Source organism: Fundulus heteroclitus, unplaced genomic scaffold, assembly GCF_011125445.2.
Source record: "Fundulus heteroclitus isolate FHET01 unplaced genomic scaffold, MU-UCD_Fhet_4.1 scaffold_890, whole genome shotgun sequence".
In the NCBI taxonomy this organism is placed as follows: domain Eukaryota; kingdom Metazoa; phylum Chordata; class Actinopteri; order Cyprinodontiformes; family Fundulidae; genus Fundulus; species Fundulus heteroclitus.
The window spans coordinates 4,461-27,250 of NW_023397351.1; positions in this window are offsets into that span (position 1 = coordinate 4,461).

Here is a 22,790-nt window from a genome sequence, read left to right on the forward strand (position 1 = left end):
AGCAGGGTTTTTTACTTCCATTTTCACTCACAGAAACTCGCGTGTCAATGTTGGCTTTTTAATGTTTAAAGTTGGTATAAAACTCCATCCCACTGTCTAAAAAAAACATGTTTGTTTCCAGCTGGCACCGCTGTGTTAGTCATTGCCATGAAGAGTCGGAAGTGTACACGCATGAAACCAACCATGACAGCGCTTATAGCATTTAACTTTGTAGAAATAATGTTCAGCGGTGGCCTTTTTCTTCCTCCTCGTCCCCACAACAAGAAGTTCTTTTCTCGCTGTCATTAAGTTTAGTTTAAGAGTCGCAACGCTATTTGAAGTAAGACGTGTTGGAGCAGGAAAGATGTGACAGAGTGGTGTAGATTGGCTACGAGCGCTCTTTCTGTGTGCGTATGTGAGCGTCTTCCTCTGTGTGTCCATCTTTGACAGTTTTCCTTCAGGCCAGTTAGAGCAGAATGGATTGGATAATAAAACATGGACATTTTTTAAGTAGAAAAATAAGTTTAATATATAAATCAAACAGAAGATGTTCTCCAGGAAGGCAATTTGCATTGGCCTGCCTGTCTCCTTATAAACTTTCCAGCACTTTCCACCTCTCATGCAGCCCAGCTCTTACTCCCACCTCCTTATTAGTTCCACCTGTCGTTCCTAATTAAGCCTGGATTCAGTGCACCTGCCAACACCTCTACTTAAACCTCCGTCAGTCTGCTCTTCTCTCCGCTGGATCGTCATCATTCTTCATCCAAACCTTCATCCAACCTCGTCTGGCTAGCAGGCGTAGGAGCCAGAGCCTCCTACGCCTGCTAGCCAGAGCCTCATACGCCTGCTAGCCAGAGCTTCCCACGCCTGTTAGCCAGAGCTTCCTACGCCCGCTAGCCAGAGCCTCCTACACCTGTTAGCCAGAGCCTCCTACGCCTGCTAGCCAGAGCTTCCCACGCCTGCTAGCCAGAGCTTCCCAGCCTGTTAGCCAGAGCCTCCTACACCTGCTAGCCAAGCCTCCTACGCCTGTTAGCCAGAGCCTCCTAACGCCTGCTAGCCAGAGCCTCCTACGCCTGTGCAGCAGAGCCTCCTACGCCTGTTAGCCAGAGCTTCCTACACCTGCTAGCCAGAGCTTCCTACACATGCTAGCCAGAGCTTCCTACACACCTGCTAGCCAGAGCTTCCTACAACCTGCTAGCCAAGCTTCCTAGGCCTGTTAGCCAGAGCCTCCTACGCCTGCTAGCCAGAGCCTCCTACGCCTGCTACCAGAGCTTCCAGCCAGAGCTTCCCACGCCTGCTAGCCAGAGCTTCCCACGCTGCTAGCCAGAGCCTCCTAGCCAGAGCTTCCTACGCCGCTAGCCAGAGCTTCCTACGTCTGCTAGCCTGAGCCTCCTACGTCCGCTAGTCAGAGCTTCCCTACGTCCGCTAGTCAAGAGCTTCTCGCTGCTAGCAGCTCCCTGTCCGCACGTTCTCCTCTCGTCGACTCCAGGCATACTCCTCACTCCCACACCTTATCTCTCTCTCCTTCCTGCTTGTCTCTCTCTCCTGCTTCCCACTCCTCCACTCCAGCTCCTCTCCCGTCCTTCCTGAGCTGTCCCGGGCTTGCTCTCATTCCAAGTCCTGCGCTTCACTCTCCTACTCACACTGCTCTCTCTCTCTCTCTCCTCTCTCTCTCTCTCACTCTCTCACTCCTCACTCTCACTCATCTCTCCACCTCACATCTCACTCTCTCTCTCTCTTTCTCTCTCTCTCTCTCTCTCACTCACTCACTCTCCAGCGTTCGGGTTCATCAGAACAATTTGTGACAGAGGTTTCTTTTTTTTGTCAAGTCAAAGGAACTCGAGGGCCAAAAAAGTGAAATATATAAAAAAAAAAAAAACAATACAATCACGTTTATGTTTTACCTGCTCTACAAATATGAAAATTTAAATAGTCAGAGTTGTGTAGGAAATTAATGTGTAAATTACTGTAGATCCAAAATTTAAAAAAGCTTTTTACTCATTTGTTGTATTAACCAAGTTTGTAGATTATTTTGAATAATTAATTTGACAATAAAAAAAACTGAACTCTTTTTGGTCTAGCAATATAAGAACAGATATTGGGTCAGTTCTTTGAAAACTCTTGCTGTAATTAGCCAATTTTAATAACTAAACTGAATTTTAATTTATCAAAGTCTGCATTTGAGTAATTAAATATCATTGGATAGATGTTACTATGAAATTAAAGAGTGTCAAAAGTGGGTTTATTCAAATATGAATACTTGTGTTGTACTCAATGTTTCAATTATATATTATTTTTACTTTTCTGTAATCATTTTTAAATGCAGTTCGGGGGGAAGCCCAAAATCAGTACAGGGGCCACAAATGCCCCCTGGCCCCACTTTGGACTAGCCTGCTCTACTGTACAGGCTTCATTAGTAAGTTCATGAGAAGCGATCAGGGTCATGTTCTCTGTGACTCGCTGCAATCCACGCTCATTTGGCTACTTTGTTGAGTCTCTGTCTTCATTGATGCATTAGCAAGAGAACACAGCCTCACCTCAATATTTACAGCTGCTTTACCTCAGAAGACAAGGCACCTCTGAACAAAAGAGCTGTGCAGTAACAGCAGCTGATACTTTTCCTCTTCTCCCATGCACATCACTGGTGTCATTCAACATCTGGGCAGAGGGGGGAACTTTTGCAAAAACTCTGGAACTATGCTCCTTTTAAATTAATGATTTTTTTTGGTTTAAATTGACACTTGTGTAACATTTGTTATAATTGTGTAATTTTTTCTCATGTAAATGGGAAATCAAAAAAACAATATCCGCTTCAAATCGGCCAGAAAAAAATCGTCTACAACGTATCAGGTATCACTTTGCCTGATGTCAAAATGATTGGTATCGGCCTTAAAAAAAACCTGTATCGGTCGACCTGTAGTACACACCATTAATGTGTAAATGCTGTGATATTTTTTTCCAATATACACATTATGTAACATGATCCAAGCTTCCCCTATTTCATTTGTTGCTACTAAGCCCAGAAATGCAGCTTCCTCTTTACTGTCATCACCTGCTGCCCATATTTCTCTTATTGTTCCAGATCTGCACACTCTTGCATAGTGACCCTTCTTTTTACCACCAATTATCAGTGCATCTCTGGCTGGGCACATATTTTTACTGTAAAAGGGAATCTTTGCTTAATGACGTCCACGTTATATAGATTTTCCTGCTTAAAGCTATTGGTCGCATCAGAGAAAAGGAGGCTGAATACCTTTGCACAGAGCAATTTTCATTTATTTGTAATGAATGTTTTACATCATGTAGGATATTTCCTTCTACGTCACAATTGTATATGTTATGTTGGACTTTCACATAAGATTTAAATAAAATATTATTTTATGTTTGTGGATGTAATGTGACTAAATTTGGGAAAGTTTAGAAAAGGGCACTGGAGGTGCTCCTCACGACTTACACGGCAGTGAAGGTCGAACAACGGCTTCCTTGGATCCACGCGTCACACTGCAGGAAGGTGCCGCCACCACCAGGGGCCGACAAATCGCAGGACAAGAAAGATCACACGCCAGGAATCATCGTCATCGACCTGAGCCACGAGCTGGCTGTGAGGACAGCGGCCCACCACAAGTTTTGTTTTTTTTCCTTCTTGGTGACTGTTCCTTGTAATGCTTTTAAAAATGTTCCTGTGGGTTTTGATGATATTGATTTGTTTGATTTGCAATTTTACAGTAGTATTGTCAGATTGTTGTTTTTTTTTCCCCGTTACTTTTTCTGTTTTTATTTTGTTTTATTATCAGTTTCGATTTAGGCATGAATGAAAATGTTTAGTTGTGTTACTTCAGTTTTGCTTAAGCAATGTTAAAATTGATATTTGGAATTTCAAATGTTTTTCCTGACATGATTCGTATTTGTTCTCACTGCTTGATGAAAGAAATGGAGAAGTTTTCTCACACCAAAGATCACTGATTTATGCAATTTTTGTTTATTATGGAAGGACAGACCGGGATCTGATTGGCTCTATAGATCCTTTAAAAATTAGCTAGTAATGGTAACTCCTAGATTCAACACAGGGTTTTCTGGCTCAGATTGGCCGAGAGCAGATCTCCCTGGGGTCTCACCCATATTTTTACTACCCCTGGGGTGGGTAGCGTTTTTCTGGTTTTCCCGCCCACACTGAACCTCTCCTGCTTTTGCTCCTGGTTTGGTAAGTTTGAGGGTGGTGGATGGTTATCCATCGAAGTGGTGAGTGAGGCTCGAGTAGGAGGGTTTTCAGGGTGGGGAGAAGGTAGACAGATTCTGACCTAATTAGTATTACAGGCTTAGCTTAAGTAGTCTAATATACTAAAATAATGTTGCACATAGGGACCTAAAACAGGCCTTACTTAATTAGTGAACCCTAAATTGTAGGTGAATGCTAAACCTTTGATCTTGTGTGTTAAAACTCCATGAAGCATTCAGCTGATCTTTACTAAAAGTTCCAGCACACGTGATTTGTAAACTGTTATGAGTCCTTGGTGTGTTGTATTTGCATATTTATGTGACGAGTTATCTTGTTTTTCAATAAATACCTGTTTGTCAATAAAAGTGCGGGAAACTTCATCACTCCACCGTCTTCCTATTCAATAACTCTGGGAAGTCAGTAGTTGTTTAGAATTCCATCACCGGGAAATGAAGAGTTTCTAAGACAAAGTGTAGTTTAAAGCAATATCTTCAAAGGGCGTGGATATAGGTGTGAGAAGCACTGACTCCCTGGACAGAGGGTATTTGCCAAAAATCCTGAGTTTGCATCGAATTTGCAACCCTCTAGCTATCCTAGGGGTGCTTCCACTCATGACAATATGTGTCCTTATTTTATAACAGAATTGCTCAATTTAGTTTTTAAATCGACACACACACAAACTTCTTCTCTTTTTTGGTCTGGGTACTGGGACCATACGTTGCACACCCAGTTCCAGTAGGCTTGCTCTACTCTAGAGATTACCCCTCTCTTCCTGTTTGAGCTAGTCCTTTTTACTCTGAGTAACAGGTGAAGAGTGACATGTTTTGGGGTTGACAGAGCAAATTGGTTTAGCATCTGCTTAAAGATCTATTCTGTATTCACCCTCCATGCGATCTAAGCCGCTGAATAGTTTTGGGAACTGCTCCTCTACTGCTTCTCCCCTGGCCACCCAACCCAATTGCTACGCTTGCTGTGCGGCTAAGTAAACCCTTGTGTCAGATCTGCTACTACATACACAGGCTGTACTGTAGTTTGCTGGGGAGTGCTCAGGTTAGCGGTAACTTCCCTTTAACTGCTAGTGGAGACCATACCTGCACCATACAATGTATTTTGTGTGGTTTGCAGCTGTGGTGTCTGTGACAGAGAGACGTCAACTTTCCTGGCAACACGGTTACAACCGTCCTGTGTCTATTTTGAGTAAATAGTCCAGATTGTTCACTTCAATCTGAAAAACTCACAGAGAAAGAAATGGCAATTAGAAGGATTTATTGATACAATATTTTAAAGTCTTTGGCGCTCAGACCTCGGCAGGAACATTAATGCTGAATTATACTTTAATATGCATAAGTAGATGTATGAGAACAGGTATGTTCCCCACCGGGTCTGAAACTGGTGTGGAGTGGAGATAGAAGAAGTTTGTTCAGTCCATATGGTGATCTGTTTAAGATAGATGTCCAACTTGATAAACACAGGTTGCATGAACTGTCCATGATGAGCAAGCTTGAAGCGACTGTGGAGAGGAAAAACTCCCCTTTGGGAAGAAACCTCTGGCAGAACCGGGCCCAACATGGTGGTCTTCTGCCGGACCAATAACAGGCGACTGAAGGGAGAAAACACTCTGATGGGTTGAGGATGGAGGAACGTCTTGGAAGCTAGATGAACTCAGCTACGATGGTGGAGAAGGGGTTGGGGGGTGGGTTGAATCGGACATCTGATTCGAAATCCAACATGCAATCCGTTTGCGCTTGCTGGTTAGCAGGCTGAGACGAGGATTTGAAGTTGCTTTTAAGATGAGCGTGGGATGCTGATTGGCTTCATGGAGGTGCGGTTCGTAGCTGATTGGCTCACATCAGAGGCGTATCGGACTCTGATTGAATGGAGGCAGGCGATGAGTTTTCTTCAATTGAACTTGCGCCTTCAGCTTCATTTCAATCTGAAAAACTCACAGAGAAAGAAATGGCAATTAGAAGGATTTTATTGATACAATATTTTAAGTCTTTGGCGCTCAGACCTCGGCAGGAACATTAATGCTGAATTATACTTTAATATGCATAAGTAGATGTATGAGAACAGGTATGTTCCCCCCAAAAAATGCCGAGGTCAGAGCGCCTGCTCATAAGGCAGTGTGACGGGATAGTGATTTGAATGGGAGATGATTAGGTGAATGAAATGAACGAAATGAACAAGGAGAAGTGAGCAGAGATGCTGTCTTGCGGAAGATGTCTTGTGTATGCTTCTTGCGGAAGATGTGAGCAGAGATTCTTTCTTGCGGAAGATGTCTTGCTTATGCTTTCTTGTGGAAGATGTCTTGCTTATGCTTTCTTGCGGAAGATGTCTTGCTTATGCTTTCTTGCGGAAGATGTGAGCAGAGATGCTTTCTTGCGGAAGATGTCATGGGTACGCTTTCTTGCGGAAGATGTCTTGCGTATGCTTCTTGCGGAAGATGTCTTGCAGATGATGCACGTAGAGAAATGAGTAATCATGACAAGATGCGACACAGGTGACATGATGCATAACAGGATGCATATCAGAATGCTTGACGCAGGCATGAAAGAACACATGACGAGACGCAGGACCAGATTCTTCGAGACGCACGAGAGAGTGCATTGCAGGAATACATAACAGAATGAGTGACGGGATAACTGTCAACATGAGTGGCAATATGAATGAAAGTATACATGTGATTAATGATGATGTGAAAGAAGCATGAAAGATCAATTATATGATAGGAGAGTTACGAACTGTGATGATTATGAATGATAAACTCAATTTGAAAGAGTGAAACCTGAAGGTCTGACGGAACATGTGAAAAGTTTCAATCCACCACCAGTATTTGCAGTTAGATTACCTTAAAGCCGAGAGGCATTGGGCAGCTAAAATGAATGGAAGCTCAGAATGATGTGTGAGGCATGATGATGATGATGATGATGACTGAGCCCATTATTTGAGTGATCAGGAACCTGTGAAACAATTATAGAGAACCCCCCCCCAAAACCTACGGATGGCAACATCCGTAAATTTTTAAACACATCCACGACAGAAAGGCATTATAGAATATATTTCGATCAGGCGAGAAGCAGACCAGACGGTCAAAACGGCAGCTCTCAACCAGAGTATCCTGTTCAAGAAGGAAAGAACAAATTTAGCGAACTCTAGCTGCCTGGAAATAAAGCATGACTCTGGCAATGATGCATTTGTGAGATTGAGGTGACCAAGCAAGGAGGGCAGCTGACAGTTGAAAATAACTGATATGGGACGAGACTGATTTCTTGTGAATTCGAGAGCTTATTGCAGGCAGGAACCATGCTGGAACCAAGTTGAGATCAATACCTAGAACTCGATTTGCAGGCCGACAGGTTTAAAAAGGACAAACTGAGAATAGTGAAAGGAAGATCTAGGAGAGGAAGTGACCACAAGATGAATGAATGAAGAGGATGAAGATGGTAACATGACTGCACATTGTGCCAATTCAGGCACCACAGAGAAAGCATGCTCCAGACGGGCAGAGAAGAATGAAAAGGAGAAGCAGCGTAGCTTAATGAGAGGGCCGTTTGCCGCGAAGGCCTACCAAACAGGGCCGTTTGCCGCGAAGGCCTACCAAACAGGGCCGTTTGCCGCGAAGGCCTACAAAACAGGGGCCGTTTGCCGCGAAGGCCTACAAAACAGGGCCGTTTGCCGCGAAGGCCTACAAAACAGGGCCGTTTGCCGCGAAGGCCTACAAAACAGGGCCGTTTGCCGCGAAGGCCTACAAAACAGGGCCGTTTGCCGCGAAGGCCTACAAAACAGGGGCCGTTTGCCGCGAAGGCCTACAAAACAGTGATGTGGAATGGGAGATGAAGGTGAGGTGAATGGTGAGGTGAGGTGAGGGGAACGGTGAGATGGATGGTGAGATGAGGTGAGATGAATGGTGGGGTGCTCGGCCGGTGCTCGGGGTTGCTGCATGGCTGATGCATGGGGGCTGATGCATGGATGCTGATGCATGGGGCTGATGCATGGATGCTGATGCATGGGGGCTGATGCATGGATGCTGATGCATGGGGGCTGATGCATGGATGCTGATGCATGGGGGCTGATGCATGGGGACATGAAAGATGAATGCTCATGACATGAAGGACACAAAACAGGCACATACAGAGTACATGAGGAGTAGGAGACGGGCACATGGCAGGGCACATGGCGGGCACATGGCCGGGCACATGGCAGGGCACATGGCAGGGGTATGAGACAGGTACGAGCAGGGTACGAGACAGGGCACGAGACAAGGCACACAACGTAGCACGTGGCAGTGCCCGATGAAAGTAGGTGAAGAGAATTTGACAGAATACTTTATGAATGCCTGGCCAGAGCAGCAGAGCTCGTGAAGGGCACAACAATTGGTATAAATTGCTGGATTTAAAATGCACTTCTGAAATAAAATGGGTTAAGTAACAACTCAACCCTACTGTCCGGTTAAACTGAACGTGAATGACATTGAAGGTACTTAATGCGGACGGATTGCCAATAGTAAGTCTTTGAATGACGAAATCAGAGATTTAAAATGCTGAGACATTTGCTAATACAGCCTGCAGGTTGATGATAAAGGGGAGACGAGAAGAACGTAGCCATATCAAAGATAGTAAGAGAACACAGGAATGGGAAAACCAAAGAGGAAAAATGGTAAGGTTAACATTTCAACTTACAAACTCAATTAACACTTAAAATCGAGCATACTATGGACAAGAAATTACTGTAGAAATATGAACAATGAGTTGAATTAGAATGACATAATTATGAAATAAGAGAAGATTAATGGAGTCCATCACGAACCATACTGCAACCAGTAGGTGGCAGTAATGCTACTACAAGCCTGTAGCCAACCGCCAAAACCATAAGAAGAAGAAAACGAAAACAAACAGAATGGATGGGATACCTCTGCCTAACGACGGACAGTTCAGGAGCATGATGAGCGAAATGCATGTAATAAGAATGAAAACATGAGTGGATACGTGTTACCTTGAGCTGCTAGGAGCGGCATGAGAGGAGATCCGGCTGAAAGTTGCGCAGGATGATAGCCGCTTTCGGCTACGAAGCAGAGCGGGACCGGAACTGAGTCAGAGTTGGGACGGCGTCTACGTCGCTTGTGAAAAGCGTGGGATTTGCAAGTTCATAGCGCCAGGAATCGGAGCTGATGAAAACAGAGGTTGGAGACGGAATGAGACGCCACGGCGGAAGAAGGCTCGCTAAGAGAGCGAATCCAGGTCAGTGCTGGTTAAGATATGCTGGAGCGAATACAGAGATTGCATAGGAAGGATGCGCGGCTAGATGGCGTTCCTAAGAGCAGCAGGATTTGAGGATGAGTTGTTATCGTCTTGAATCGGACATCTGATTCGAAATCCAACATGCAATCCGTTTGCGCTTGCTGGTTAGCAGGCTGAGACGAGGATTTGAAGTTGCTTTTAAGATGAGCGTGGGATGCTGATTGGCTTCATGGAGGTGCGGTTCGTAGCTGATTGGCTCACATCAGAGGCGTATCGGACTCTGATTGAATGGAGGCAGGCGATGAGTTTCTTCAATTGAACTTGCGCCTTCAGCTTCATTTTTACTTCAGTGATCCAAGCTTCCTCCATTTCATCTGTTTGCTACTGAGCCCAGAAATGCAACTTCTTCACCGTCATCACCTGCTGCCCATATTTCTCTTGTTCCAGATCTGCACACTATTGCATAGTGACCCTTCTTTTTACACTGATTACAAGGCATTTAATTATGTAATAAAACCATCTGCGGTTGCACTCCTTGTTACCTCTGGTTAAACTCAGCACGTTGAAAGCTAATGTTCCTTCTGACAACAACGTGCACATCCAGTTAGTATTTGGGAGTGTGGTACCCGCCTCATCATTGCATAGTTTCAGTGAAGGAATTATTTCCTATCCTTTGTCGCCCATTGTATATATCAGAGGGTTTGCCACTTTTTCAAAGTAAAAAAGTCCCAATTCGACATTCATCAGATCCGGTGATGCTTTAAACATTGCCAAACAGCATCTAGTGTGTGCCGTGCTTATAAAGTTGTATAAATGTAGCAACAAATGCTCCTTTCTCTTTAGACAGACGAGATGCTTCCTGACGCTCAAGTCAAGCATCAAAAAATAGGAACAGGCATATTGTGTAGGACCAATGAAGCTTTGGACCAATAGTGTCCCTACCAAAGTTCAAATCAAACCTACGATCTTGCGTCTGACGCCCTGTCAGCAACACTGCACACCTTCAATCCTCTGACCCTTTGATTTGAAGTATATTTTTGTTCCAATGCACATCTTAATGTATCTGAAAGCATGTTTCACCGTGCTCTAGTGTTATTGAGTTGGCTTAAAAAGTGTTGTGGTAATTTACTAACCACAACGTTCAAGTCTGGTCTGGTGCAAGTGGATAACTGAATTAACACATCTCTGAATCAGTGACGTGCAGTCAGGGGAGGCAAGTGAGGCCAGGCCTCCCTTGTCATCATGGAAAGAAAGAAAATATATAATAACATAGTATGAATTTTGATTCACTCAGTCATTTGTAATAAGTATTTTTTATCTAATTTCCTCATTTTTGATCATATTCTCTTCGAAATCGCAGACTTTTAGCAATTTTTCATATAAATCCTTGGGGCACTTGATAGCGAAGCCGGTGAGGCCGCAGCGAGCTTGGCCTCCCCTGGGATTGCGCAATCCCATGTTAACTGGGCTGGCTTCCATTCCGTGAATGCATCTTCCTGTCTCTAGAACATGAATTCAATTTTCAAACAGTTATGAACTGAATTTCCACAATTTAATATATATGGATTAGGAATTGTGTTTTGACCATCAAACTGTGTGCAGATAATAACATGTTTTCGTGCTGCTGGGCGATCATAAAAGCCAAAGAACTGGTTTAGTTATTTTTATTTATTTTCTTTTTATTTATTTTTGATTTTGATTTTGCAAAGATGCCTACCTTCACCACAGTGGACCTTGACACGCTTCTACAGAAGATCGCTGTTATAGAACAGAAGATATGCCGACTCGAACTGAATTATGATGTAAACGGCGCGTATGGAAATGAAACAACCCTGCCTGTGACTCCAAACGGGGACCACCAGCCCAGCAACTCTCTGAACAAACAGATCCCTGAGGAAAACGAGAATCCCTGGACCACTCTGGGTGCAAGACCAAAGGACCAACGAACCCCACGCCTAGACAAAGAAAACTGGCCGAGACTACAGAGAGATGTCCCAGGACAAGTGAAACAACAGCGGGCTGTTCCCACAACAAATGATGGGAGTAAACCTGCTGGAAATGCTGGAATTCCTTTACGAAACAGATTCGCTCCGCTCCAAAATGTGACCCAGGAGAATCATGACAACACTCAGAGGTACGTCAACGACTTTCGCTCTAATAAATCAGAGAAAGGACATGCCACGGGGCCAAGGACCCTGATTTTATGCTGTGTGTCTGTATGTGGGATTAAACATTTCTGTAACAAGAAATACACAGAGGTGTTAATTTATAACGACTCGAACTATGGCCCGGTGTCTGATTTATTAGACATCCTTCAGACAGACCTTCCAAGGATCTTGAAAGAACGCCCGACCTTGGAAACACTCATAATACAAGCTGAAGCCCTGGGTGACGTCTCCCGGATAAGAAAATCAGAAGTATTGAAAGAGGATTACATTCGTCTGTTGAACTTAGTTCATGGCAAAAATGTCAAGGTGCTTCTCAGCGGCCCTCTCCCGCCCGTGACCTGTGGAGACGAGATTTTTTCCAGAATTCTGATGCTAAACAAATGGCTGGAAAAAACATGCAAACAAACAACTGTAACCTTCATAGACAACTTTAACATCTTTTGGGAAAGAAGACATCTTTTCAACAGAGATGGTTTCTCTCTAAATAGGTCAGGTGCAAAACGACTGATTTCAAACATCTTCTATTTTGTGAACCATGCTCCATCAGCTTTGTTCCAAAACAAAGTACATCCAGTGCCTAAACAAAAGATAAGCCCAGTGCAGCCCGAACAAGCCAAGATAAAGACGGCCAGAAAAATGACACAGAATGAGGCGTTGTCAGAGCTACAGGACGATTCATCCCAGATCTCAGCAGGACAAAGACAGGACCAAGAACCGCCATCGTCACGAACAGCGATCCAGACTACACCCGCCTCGCCTTCCTCTCCACAAAGCCCAGAGGTTCCTTTCCTGGATTTCTCTCATAACATGAACAAAGTCCTTAAGATTGGTCTACAGTTGACATCCTCTCCACATATTAATTCTGAATACCGCAGTTCTGTGACAAAATCAGCATCTTCCAAAGGACGCAGAGGTCCAGATCCTCCTCTTCCTCTACATATCACAGAACATGCCTGTCCTGAAGACCTTCGGATAACTTCCTTGTGATATTCAGCTAGCCCTGGCAGTACGTTTTTCAGTCAAGACCGCTTCCAGCATAAGCCTGGGCCTCCTGACGGAGAACATGGAATATCTGTTATGGTACGTGGCAGAAATAAGAAAAGCAAAAGGAAAACTGACAGGAATAATCAGTCACACTTAAAAGTCATAAACTGTCAGATGCAACCTGCCACAGAGACATCATCAACCACCAAATCATATAAACTGGGTTTACTAAATATTAGATCTCTGTCAGGAAAATCGCTTTTAATTAATGACTTCATTATTGACAATAATCTTGATGTTATGTTTTTAACAGAAACATGGTTACATGAATTTAATGAAGCAGCCATTCTGCTGGAGTCGACACCTCCAAACTAAAATTTTCTTTGTGAAAGCAGACAGCAAAGGAAAGGTGGAGGAGTAGCAACATTGTTTAATGATTCACTAAAGTGTAAAAAGGTGTTTTTGGGAAAATTTGACTCTTTTGAACATTTGGCTCTCCAGGTAAAGGGCCCGATACGAACTATGTTTCTGAATGTTTACAGGCCTCCGAAGTCCACATCAAACTTTTTTAAAGATTTTAGTGACCTGCTGTCTGTGATATGTGTTGATTATGACTTTTTAATTATTGTGGGAGACTTCAACTTTCACGTTGACAACCCTAAAGACAGAAGTGCAAAAGAACTGTGTGACACACTTAGAAACTTTGGTTTAACCCAACATGTTAAACAGCCAACACACAAACAGGGACATATTTTAGACTTGATCATCACTAAAGGTCTAAACATTTCTAACGTCAATGTAACTGATGTTGCCTTATCCGATCACTTCTCCGTTACCTTTGAATGTATCATTTCCAGTGACTCATTTAGCCAAAGGGACATCGTAAGAAAACGCACCTTTAAGGACAATGCCACAGAAAATTTTATTCAAGCTTACTCTGCTACTTCAACCTTGGGCTGCAACTCAGTAGATGAGCTAGTAGATAACTTTCATCCTAAAGTCTCAGACATCATTGACTGCATTGCTCCAGCTAAAGTGAAAGTTGTTTCCGGGAAGAAAAAATCTCCTTGGAGAAATGCTCCAGCAGTTAGAGGTGAAAAAAAGGGAATGTCGGAAAGCTGAACGCAGGTGGAGAAAGAACAGACTCCAGGTTCACTATGACGTCTATAAAGAGAGACTTTACAGATATAACTTACAATTGAAAAATGCAAGAGAATCTTTCTTCTCAGAGATCATCAAGAAAAACATTAATAATGCTTGTGTCTTATTTTCCACAGTTGACAGGTTAACAAATCCTCCTGTGTCCGTGGCTTCAGAACTCCACTCCACCAGGGCCTGCAATGAATTTGCTAACTTCTTTACTGAAAAAATCCTAAAAATTAGAGGATCAGTTTGTACATCCTGTCGTGGAACGTTCTTCCCACAACGTAATAATTTGTACAAAGTCCTTCAAAAATTCTAAGTTCTTGATAAGGCAGTTAAGAATATCCAACAGTGGTCAAAAAGTGAACAAAAGTAGCTGAGTTTCGGTCCAAGGCGGTTTATTGCAACAACACAAGACAACCACAAATGAGATGAGCTCCGGACAACATCATCTAACAACATACAGAAAATGGTCTGTTTATATACGTTCTCTATGTCTTGGAGCTCCTCCTTGGAGCTCCACCTTTTTATTACGTATTTTCTATCACTTTTCCACGGATAGCTTTATTGTTTTGTTACATATCGGTGGAAACTTCCCGAGGGTGCATATTTTTTAAAACACTTTATTGTCCTGCCTCCTTCCACATGGCCCCACCTCATTATGTTAACCTCAATTGCAAACTGGCTCCCCATCGTTATCTTTTTGCTGATGACAACACTCCATTATATTAACATCATGTTGTCAGGGTTTTGTTTACCGATGAACTCAGGACGCACACACGGAACTAAAAGTTTGAGTCTTTATTGAAAGAAGTATGCTGGGTGATGAGTGATGAAGACCGGAGGTTCAGGACTGCAGAAAGTCAGGGATGTAGATGATGGCAGGAGCTGACGGCCCGGAGACAGTGAGTCCACACTTGCTAGGTGCTGCTCGGCTGCAGGCCTCATAGCACTCAGGTTAGCAGTTCATTGGAGACACCAGGGCACAGAGCTGAGCTTCACCAGGGCGGCTAGTCAGGTTAGCAGAACTTGAGAGACACCAGGGCACAGAGCTGAGCTTCTCCAGGGCGGCTAGTCAGGTTAGCAGAACTTGAGAGACACCAGGGCACAGAGCAGAGCCTTTCCAGGATGGCTAGTCCAGTTAGCAGTTCTCTGGAGACACCAGGACACAGAGCAGAACCTCTCCAGGAACAAACAGTGAACAAACAGTCTTTAGAGTGACTGGCAGGACTAACCTTAACAACAGGAGCAAAACAAAGCTTCCAAGGCAAAACGGGGACTGGCATGGAGAGGTGTGGAATGATGACGGCCCAGTGCTGAACTGAAGACAGAGGGAGGTTTAAATAGAGCACTAACAGGTGAAACAAGGGTCTAACTAATTAACTGGTAAATGATTATCAGGTGTGACTGACTGCTGAGGAGGTGAAGTGAAAATTGACAGAAAATAACTGATGATTGAAAACTAACAATAAATAAAGTCAAACCTAACCCAAAAGAGATGAAAAAATGAAACTAACAGAAACACAAAGCCAAATCAAAACTCAACCATGACATTACCCCCCCCTCAAGGCCGGACTCCGGACGGCCTAAAAAACAAAACAAACTACAAAGTGACCGAACCAGGGTGGGTGGAGGGAAGGCAGGATGGCGGGCAAGAGTCATAACCAAGCTGATCTAACCTGGGTGGGTGGAGGGAAGGTAGGATGGTGGGCTAAAATCAAACCAAAACTACCCACTAGGGTGAACTAAAAGGGGGTTTCTAACAACCCCTGGTAAACCAAACAAAGGGCGTCTAACAGATGTTGGTAAACCCAACAAAGGGCGTCTAACAGATGTTGGTAAACCCAACAAAGGGCATCTAACAGATGTTGGCAGGCGAACATCGCCACAAGGCAAAAACGGGCATGACAGGCGAACATCGCCACAAGGCAAAAACGGGCAGAACAGGCGTACGACAACGCCAGAGGGAAGAACAGGCGTACGACAACGCCAGAGGGAAGAACGGGCGTACCACAGCGCCAAAGGCAAGGAACGGGCGCACCACAGCGCCAAAGGGAAGGAACGGGCGCACCACAGCGCCAAAGGGAAGGAACGGGCGTACTTAACGCCAAAGGAAAGGAACGGGCGTACTTAACGCCAAAGGAAAGGAACGGGCGTACTTAACGCCAAAGGGAAGGAACGGGCGTACTTAACGCCAAAGGGAAGGAACGGGCGTACTTAACGCCAAAGGGAAGGAACGGGCGTACTTAACGCCAAAGGGAAGGAACGGGCGCACGACAGCGCCAAAGGGAAGGAATGGGCGCACGATAGCGCCAAAGGGAACCCGCCGGGGCGTGAGGAAAACGCTGGGGCTTGGGGAAGAGAGCGTCGGAATGTGAGGGAAGCAGGAACATCTAAAACGCCTAGGAACAAGAACGGAGGGCGTACTTACACGCCGGGGAACCGAGAACAGAAGGCGTCCTAACACGCCGGGGAACCAAGAGTCAGAGAGCGTCCTAACACGCAGGGGAACCGAGAACAAAGGGCGTCCTAACACGCCGGGGAACCGAGAACAAAAGGGCGTCCTAATACGCCGGGGAACCGAGAACAAAAGGGCGTCCTAATACGCCGGGAACACTAAATCTAAACGCCAGGAATCTAAACACCAGGGGAAACAGGAACAAAGGGCATCCTAATACGCCAGGAAACAAGAGCGGAGGGCGTCCTAAAACGCCAGGAGACAAAGGGCGTTCTAACACGCCGGAAAAACACGAAATCTACAGGGGTCAGAGGGCGTCCTAACACGCCAGGAAACAAAAATACCAGGAACTAAGGGCGTCTAAATTCCAGAGAATGGAGAGCGTCAAACACGCCAGTGGACTAAGAGCTAGGGGGCCAAAACAAAACTAAGATGCGCTGGGAACTAAAGAGCGCTGGGAAACTACAGATCTAAACAAAAAACTAGAAAACCAGGCATGAACTAACCTATAGAACAAAACCAGAAGAACTAGGGTAGGGATAACAAAAGAAAAGCCGAAGCAAAAAACTAGAAAATCAAAATAAAACAAAAAAAACTAGGAAAAAGATTAAGACATTCAAGAAAAACTATAAAACTAATGAAAAACCAAAACAAAGAGGTAAACTAGGGCAGGAACGGGTAAACTAATGTAACACTAGATAACTAAAGCTAGAACAACAACAAAAACTGAGAGAACAAGGCAAAAAAACTAGGATTCTAAAGCAAACAAATAACCAAAGCAAAACAGGAAGACTAAAGGCAAACCTGGAACACCAGAACAGAGGTGGAAAAACAAAAGAAAATAGAAACTCAAGTACTCTAAGAAAAACAAAGAACCCCCTAAATAACTCTAAAACCCCAAAAATCCTAAGTAAATCAAAACTGAAATCGAGCCCAAAAAATAACAAGGCACTGGCCTTAAGGGTTTTAGGCAAAAACGGCTGCTAAGCAAAAAAAAGAAAAGTCTTCGTGGAGGTCGTCCTGGACGAGGCAGGCGGCGGAGCAGCATCGCCCGACTAAACCCTCGAGGAGGGCGGCCCCGACGAGGCAAAGTCAAGCGGCCCGGAGACCGCGGTCGGCGGCTCGGGCCGAACAAAAAAGTCAGAGGCGGCCGCCGTGGTGGGCGGCCCCGACGAGGCAGAGTCGAGCGGCTCGAAGTCTGCAGTCTGCGGCTCCGGCCGAACAGAGAAGTCAGAGGCGGTGCCAAGCTACAGGTCTCGGCGGAAAACCGAGGCCAGAGGCGGGTCCTCCTGGACCTCCTCACGAGGCTTGGGTGGAGGCAGGTCCTCCTGGACCTCCTCACGAGGCTTGGGCGGAGGCAGGTCCTCCTGGACCTCCTCACGAGGCTTGGGCGGAGGCAGGTACTCCTGGACCTCCTCACGAGGCTTGGGCGGAGGCAGGTCCTCCTGGACCTCCTCACGAGGCTTGGGCGGAGGCAGGTCCTCCTGGACCTCCTCACGAGGCTTGGGCGGAGGCAGGTCCTCCTGGACCTCCTCACGAGGCTTGGGCGGAGGCAGGTCCTCCTGGACCTCCTCACGAGGCTTGGGCGGAGGCAGGTCCTCCTGGACCTCCTCACGAGGCTTGGGCGGAGGCAGGTCCTCCTGGACCTCCTCACGGGACTTGGACAGAGGCAAAGCGGCTCCCTCGGAGGCCTCGGGCTGAGGCAAAGCGGCTCCCTCGGAGACCTCGGGCTGAGGCAAAGCGGCTCCCTCGGAGGCCTCGGGCTGAGGCAAAGCGGCTCCCTCGGAGGCCTCGGGCTGAGGCAAAGCGGCTCCCTCGGAGGCCTCGGGCTGAGGCAAAGCGGCTCCCTCGGAGGCCTCGGGCTGAGGCAAGCGGCTCCCTCGGAGGCCTCGGGCTGAGGCAAAGCGGCTCCCTCGGAGGCCTCGGGCTGAGGCAAAGCGGCTCCCTCGGAGGCCTCGGGCTGAGGCAAAGCGGCTCCCTCGGAGGCCTCGGGCTGAGGCAAAGCGGCTCCCTCGGAGGCCTCGGGCTGATCCTCGTCAGCCGGCGGATCTATTTTCTTGGCGGCCGGCAGAGCGGAGCCTTCAGTGGTCGGCAGAGCAGCGTTTTCTGGTGGAGGCGGAACCAACTCCTCGGCTACTTCGGGCAGTGACGGGCAACAGGCTTCGGAGCACGGCGGCGCCGGGCTACAGGCTTCGGAGCGCGGCGGCGCCGGGCTACAGGCTTCGGAGCGCGGCGCCGCCGGGCTACAGGCTTCGGAGAGCGGCGCCGCCGGGCTACAGGCTTCAGCGGACGCCGAGGTTGGAGGCGGATCCTCCTGGACCTCCTCTTGAGCCTTGACGGGCCCTCCGCGCCGGTGGTCTTGCTGTCTTCGCCGGGAGGGGACAGATGAGGAATCCGGGGCAATCTCGGGGGTGGCAGCTGGCCAGCAGGGCAGAAGGTCGTCTCGGTCACCGTAATAGAACTCCCACAGCTGGCTCTCCTTGATGCGTGGGGCTCTGCTAGGTGGAACGATGAGCCTCACTCGAGGGGCCAGCTGCGAGTCATGGAGGTGATGACCGAGACGTCGAGAGGCTGGGCGGCCTCTCTCCCTGGGCTCCGGGATAGCCGCAACAACGCCCACGTGAACCACGGGGGAAGTGGAGTCGACCCGGATCGGTGGCGCAGGGTCCCGGGCAGAAGCCATCTTGGCGTACCTCTCCCTCATCTGGCGTTCGCACATCTCCACATATGCGAGGATGTCCGGGTCGTCAACTCCTGCAGGTAAGTCCCGCATGGCGCCTGAGTTCACCCTTTGACTGGGCCGTACTGTCAGGGTTTTGTTTACCGATGAACTCAGGACGCACACACGGAACTAAAAGTTTGAGTCTTTATTGAAAGAAGTATGCTGGGTGATGAGTGATGAAGACCGGAGGTTCAGGACTGCAGAAAGTCAGGGATGTAGATGATGGCAGGAGCTGACGGCCCGGAGACAGTGAGTCCACACTTGCTAGGTGCTGCTCGGCTGCAGGCCTCATAGCACTCAGGTTAGCAGTTCATTGGAGACACCAGGGCACAGAGCTGAGCTTCACCAGGGCGGCTAGTCAGGTTAGCAGAACTTGAGAGACACCAGGGCACAGAGCTGAGCTTCTCCAGGGCGGCTAGTCAGGTTAGCAGAACTTGAGAGACACCAGGGCACAGAGCAGAGCCTTTCCAGGATGGCTAGTCCAGTTAGCAGTTCTCTGGAGACACCAGGACACAGAGCAGAACCTCTCCAGGAACAAACAGTGAACAAACAGTCTTTAGAGTGACTGGCAGGACTAACCTTAACAACAGGAGCAAAACAAAGCTTCCAAGGCAAAACGGGGACTGGCATGGAGAGGTGTGGAATGATGACGGCCCAGTGCTGAACTGAAGACAGAGGGAGGTTTAAATAGAGCACTAACAGGTGAAACAAGGGTCTAACTAATTAACTGGTAAATGATTATCAGGTGTGACTGACTGCTGAGGAGGTGAAGTGAAAATTGACAGAAAATAACTGATGATTGAAAACTAACAATAAATAAAGTCAAACCTAACCCAAAAGAGATGAAAAAATGAAACTAACAGAAACACAAAGCCAAATCAAAACTCAACCATGACACATGTGGCCATGCTAAACAGTTGCACATCGTTCCCTCTTCCTGGACCTTTACCATACATCTTTTGTTCACAATACAACATAGTTTGATTTCTGATCATGATGTTTCCATGGTGCACCATGTATGTCTGACTGCCCTTGCCTGTGTGCGTCTAACTCTCAGCTTGACCTCAAGACTGACACACACATTTCCCTCAGATACATGTTAAGGCACACTTTTAATCATAGTGATATGAATACATTCATTGTGAGATATATAAGCACACCCTTTAACTAATGTGACAAGAAAATACAAGTACTGTGAGAGGTTAATCTACTACATTTCCCCCCTGTGACCCTGACAAGGGTCACAAAATAAATCACACTCTACAAATGATTGTCGATTTATCATGACTATGAATTTCTAGAGTAAATATCAATAGCACACCACATTGTAAGTAATACTTAGCACACCACAAACTAATTAATACTTAGCACACCACAAACTAATCAATATTAGTACCAAAGTTTAAGATCAAAACACACTTCTACTAATAGTGAGGGATACACAAAACTATGATCACACAGTAAAACACAAGACTTATAGTTAAACAAAGAGGGAATCCCCCCTTGGCACTCTTGTGAGGACTTTTTCCTCTTACTTACTTTTTTTATAGAAGGGTTTTCAGGATTTGTTTTCAGCAATGATACTGGGCATCAGGTCGACATATCCGAGCAGCTTAATCACCTGTTAGGACACTGCAACCCTTACCCAGGGGGGCACTGCACACCCCCTACATCAAACGAGTTGATGTTTAAATAATAATACCACTACTCTATCATGCCTGCTGTATCAGGCTAACCAGTCACTTAATGGTCCGTAGACCTGCATTACAACCAACATTTGAGCAACCCTATCGGTGCTCCCTGCACAGTTTTTAGTACTGTCACATAAGTTATAAATATACACAATTATATTTAACTTTTTAAGCATGCATCATCATATTTATTATTGAAGTATACATAATCATTTCATCATTCATAACAGCTTAGGTCTTTTTTTTTTTTTTTTTTTTTTTCATTGAAAGTTCTGAGGTTGGGGATTAGGGAAAACCACCCCCCTTGGAGGTTGATTCCCCAGTCCTACTGTGGAAGTCCCAGGAGCTCGTCCCTGTTGCTGTGCTAGTGTCGTAGTAGCCAAACGCCACTGCAATACTTGACGTCTTGCTGTGTCACGTTCCGCTGTCATCTGCAACAGTCTGTCCTGTAAGCTGACAATAGTCTGTTGAGCCTCTTGAAGTCGTTGGGTCAGACTGTCCTGTTCTTGGGTTAACTGGCACACTCTAGCCTTATATTTGACTTTGTATGTGCTGCGGCGAATTGCGAATATGTGCTTCTTTGACGCCGGAGATAGACATCTGACCAGCTGAGTGTAAACTCTAGTATCCATAGAGGCAATTTCCGTTTTGAGGTCGTGAGCGGTTCTGTAAAGATCCAGAGGGTGCATTAGAAATCCTGAGATGTGGCTCATCTCAAAGGAGCTCAGCTGCATCTGTTGAAAAACATTAACAGTCGGCTCCAGTGCAGGATTTCCCATCGCGGTTGGACCCGTCGTCCCCGTGCCCGATGTAGATGGCCTCTCCTGACCCGCTCTGTTTGGCCTTCCTTGGCCAGGTGTGGATGGCATCTCCCAGGCAGCTCTGTTCGGCCATCCTCGGTCTGCTGGGTCCTCAGGGCTGACAGGGCTGAAGTCGATCCTTAGGGCCCCTGGTGATGGCAGGTCGTCCATCGGCAGCTCTCTGAGGTCCCTCATTCCTCCCGGTGGTACAGCGCTAGGCCCCTCTGCTGGATCGTCTGGGCGCCTATTAGGGAGACCAGTGCCTATACCTACATATGCTTGTGTACCTAACGACGCATGTGCAGCGTTTGTGTTTCCTCTATTCGCGCGTCCCTGCCAATCCTCAGCTGGTGTGTGGTGTACGTTAAAATAAGCGTCCGCCATTTTCAGCAGTCTGCATGTGGAGACATAGTATGTTATAGGTATATATCCACATGAGGCATATACTTTCCTAAAAGAACTTATAAATATTTTTAGCATGCAAATTACTACTCCTACGCTAATCTATAAACACTTGACATGCAAAGAACTACATCTAAGGTCGTTTATAAAGACTCGGCATGCAATTTATTACTATATAATTAATATCAGGAAAAAAGAATATATATATATATATATACACGTACCTGGTGGGGGTGAGAGGGGATCATGGTTTTACCTTATATGACCTGGTCTATCTGCACCTCTATTAGGGGGAATTGACCAGTTACACTCACAATAAGTTTTGAGACCAACCCCCGAATGAGGGGTACGACGCAGCAGACAACTACTAATATTATCAATATTATGGCTCCTAGTATTATTCCTGCTGCTTTGAGGTATCTTGTCCACCCAAGCTTATTGAACCAATCCCAAAACCCCTTCAGCTGAGTGTTCCAATTGGATCTCTCCACATGTTCATCTCTCATACGCTTCATTTCTTGAAGAACACCTGTTAAGCTGCCGTTAACATCAGTATGCATAGGGATTAAAGTACAACAATCTGTCCCGATATAATCACATAGCCCCTGGTCCCCGGCCATACGGGATTCCAGTACGAACCTATGTTGTAAAACCATTAGTGATGTAGCATGTAATTGTTCTTTTATAAGGTCTACGCCCTTTATTGTAAAATTTATAAACCTTTGTTGATTGTACCATAGGAGATTTATCCACCTACTATTTCGAGCTATGTATTGCGCATTGGTAATTACTCCGAAGAATGGTAACGAGCCGACCCCTCGTCCAGCTTTTATCCACTTACTTCCTATTGCGGCATGTTCATCCGGTACCCCTAATGGGACCTGATCCCATGTAATATATACTTCATCAGACATTTGCCAATTCTGTTTGTGCTCAGTAGGAGTACTTCTTTTTGTCCGGTTTCCTATTTCATTAGGTGTTTTGTTGCTG